This window comes from Pelodiscus sinensis, chromosome 30 (genome assembly GCF_052426305.1).
Source record: "Pelodiscus sinensis isolate ZL-2025 chromosome 30, ASM5242630v1, whole genome shotgun sequence".
Classification (NCBI taxonomy): domain Eukaryota; kingdom Metazoa; phylum Chordata; order Testudines; family Trionychidae; genus Pelodiscus; species Pelodiscus sinensis.
This window is the reverse complement of record NC_143081.1, coordinates 8,159,353-8,162,912: the sequence shown is the minus strand read 5'-3', so window position 1 is coordinate 8,162,912 and position 3,560 is coordinate 8,159,353.

Below are 3,560 nucleotides of genomic sequence, written 5' to 3'. Positions count from 1 at the left end.
TTAGCTGCGCTGTCTCGGGTATGTCCATCGGTGACGGTACCTATGGTTGGAACTGGGTCCGGCAGACCCCTCGGAAAGGGCTGGAGTGGATGGGGTACGTGTATCCGTACAACGGGGCCACAGGCTACCTCCGGTCTCTCCGAAGCCGAGTCACCATCTCTGCAGACACCGCCAGGAACCAGTTCTCCCTACAGCTCCGCTCGCTGACAGCTGCAGACTCCGCCACCTATTACTGCGCCGGAGACACAGTGACACGGAGCGCAGCGGGCCCTGCACAGAAAGGGGAAGTGGTTTCTAAGCAGCCTGGCGAGGCCAGAGGAGCAGGGCGAGCGGGGCCCCTCAGAGATCAGGACACACGCGGGGATGGATGTGAACAGCCCACACGCTCCTGTCGGGCAGTGACCGGGCGGGGCGATTGTCTGTCAGACGAGAACACGGAGCGCAGGGACAGTCTGAGTCCCGAGTCTTTCTTCTCACGGGATATAAGGAGTCTGGGAAGCACCATCCCCCCGCTACTCTAAAAAAGCCAAGTGATAGAAATGGAACAAACCCGCTCTGCCATTTGGGGAGGGGATCCTTGGGATCCCACTGGGCGCCCTGGGGGAGAGGCTTCTGCAGGGCTGGCCCACAGCATTTTGGCACCTGAGGCAGGGAGCTCAAATTACGCCCCCAGGTCCCCTGCTTGGGCCAAAACTTGGAAAGGCCTCAGCTCTGTCTTCTTCCTGTTCTACTCCTCCCATGCTACTGCTCTGCTGACTACATATGCACCAGCAGCAGACACAATTTTTTACATTCTGAGTCCCAGTGGTGCCCCCCCCCCCCCCCAGTCTAGCCTCCTCCCTTTGCTTCATAGTAAGGCCGGCCCAGATGCCACGCCTTGCTGGAGCTGATGGGACTGCCCATGTGCCCAGGCTCTGGGACAAGGCGATGCTCATTTATGGACCATCTCAGAGTGCCAGGATCTGCCCGGTGCATGACAGCCTCACGCAGGGAGGCGCCAGGTGCTCCAGGGGGACCCACGGGTGAGACAGCACCTAGAATAGAATCGAATCAAACGGGGAACCCCAGTGAAGAACGGGAAGCTCCAACACGCTTCTTACACCCCCAGTTGCCAGGATTGGACAGAGGAAGTGCCGCAGATTGTCACATGGCCCTGCTGAGGTGTCAGCCCTTTCCCCTCAGTAGTCAATGTCTGAGCATCCTGGGGGTCAGTGACTGGGAACCAGGAGTTGCTGTGACGGGGGATGTGACACCTACGGCCCTGTGGTGTAGCGGGGGTGCTGTCTGCTCTGTGACCCAGGGTCCCCCTGCGCTGTGATTGGAGATTCTCACTGACTCTCCCAAACGTGTATTGACCCAGGCACCCAGGCTCAGCCCCCAGGGAGAGACAAAGGAAGGAGGGCTGAGACCAGTACATGGCTGGGGGGCAGGGCTGGAAGAGAGTTTTAGTTTCTGTTTGGTATTATGGAGGAAGCAGCCTAAGCAACAGGCTGGGATTTAGGGGCCCAGTCTCCCCCATCTCAAGGAAGGGCTAAGACATTCTAGGCCTGTCCCTGTAACCAGATTACATCTGTGCTGTGCTGTATCCTGGAGAAGCAATACACTCCCTCTATTCTACTGGCTGGCGGAGTCTGTTCGTGCCATGAGGGGGTTGCAGGAGGCGGGGAAACCCCAACGCACTGCCACAGGCCCAGGCTGCCCAGCTAAGCAGGAGACACTGCCCGGGAGCGGTCCTAAAGTATCTGCCAGCAACTGGTGCCCTAAGTGAACCATGCAATGGGCACCACCACCTCCAAACCCCTCAATGACATTGCACCACCCCATTGTGCCCCAATTAACTTGGTACCCTAGACCACTGCCTGGTTCATCTATAGAGGGTCTACCTTGCTGCCCTGGGCCCCTGATCTCTCACCTGGCCCTGAAAACCTGCCAGCTGGAAACCAACCATTGAAACACAGCCCATGAGTCGCGTTCTGCCTGCGCCTGGGTCACAGTCAGAGTGTGAATGGGAAGTGGAGTGTGAGTGTGGAGACAAACGTGAACTACAGTCATGAATCCACCCTCGCCTCCCCCGGCAGAGCAAGCCCCGAGTGGGGCGGCTGTAGACACCAGCAAACCAAGCACCTGCTTGGGGCGGCATATTGCCAGGGGCGGTGTTTTGGCCACCCCTGAGAGACACTGGCCCAAAAACTCTTGACTCTTACCACCCGACGTGGGCCTCCCTGTGGCTGCCCAAGGCAATGGGTGGGGCGGCGGAGCGCTGTGGGGCAGCAGTGAGCCACTCTTCGCAGGCGGGGTGTGGGGCAAGTCGCGCTCGCAGCCCCGCCGTGATTGGTGGAGAAGCCGGGGTTGCCTCGCTGCCTTCCCTCCTCACAGCGGAGAAAATTTTGCCCTCTAGTTAGCTTGAGAGGTCGTGGCAGCCTTACCACTGGGCCGGACGCGGGATTGCCTGTGGCCGCTCAAGGCAATGTCCCAGGCTGAGGTTCAGTGGCTGCAGGGAGCAGGAGGGAGTATTGATACTGGTTCTGGGAGGGAAGTTACAGGTGCAGTCGGGGCAGGGGCTGAGGTGCAGTTTAGGGTTCAGGGTGCAGGAGGGGGTACAGAGGGGAGGCAGGGGTGTCCTGTCTGCGAACAGAGTTCCTGTAGAACACGTCATCCAGAGAGAATTTTCCTGGGTCAGCAGTCCGGGGTCATTTCTCCCCAAATTTAAGAGGCCCCCAACTCATTTAGGCCTCAGGGTAAGCAGAGTTTTCTGGCTATAGCGCAGTCAGTTTTCAAAATATGAATTAGGCTTCTGTGTCACTTGTGTCAGCAGCAAAACAGCCCTGCGCAAATGCCCTGGATGCCAGACCATGGGAGATGAGTTTTTCATTATCTCTCATTGAAGCCCTTCCTTTATGAATAAATTAATATTCATTAGGATTCAATGAGAAGAGGGTTTCTGCACACACACCCCCATGTCATCCTCCCTTTGACAGTGGAAGGCAGGGGGTCAAATCTCTGCTCCCACATCACGCTCAGGAAGTGTTCTAACCACTAGGCTATAGGAAGCACCACCAACTCCTTTTGTAGCACAAGGGATTTGGGGGCCGTATTAAATATCAGCTGAGGCACTTACCCCCAGGGCTGTGTGAGGGCACGTTGGGGTTTTCCCCTCTCCTGCACCTCCGTAGTGGCACAAACAGACTCCACCAGCCAGTGGAATAGAGGGAGTTTATTGCTTCTCCAGGATACAGCACAGCACAGATGTCATCTGGTTACAGGGCAGGCCTAGGATGCCTCAGCCCCCTTGAGATGGGGGAGACTGGGCCCCTAAATCCCAGCCTGTTGCTTAGGCTGCTTCCTCCATCCTCCCAGACAGAAACTAACTTCCTTCCAGCTCTGCCCCCCAGCTCCGCTCCGCCTTCTTCCTATTGTTCCTCTCCCTGAGAGATAGCTCCTCCGACAGGTTCGAAGCTCCCTTTGCATAATGACTCATCCCTTGCCCTGCTGGGCCATGCTACAGACAGCAGCCTGAGGAGGTCACCCACAACCCAAGCCTAGCAACCAGCAAGGTACCC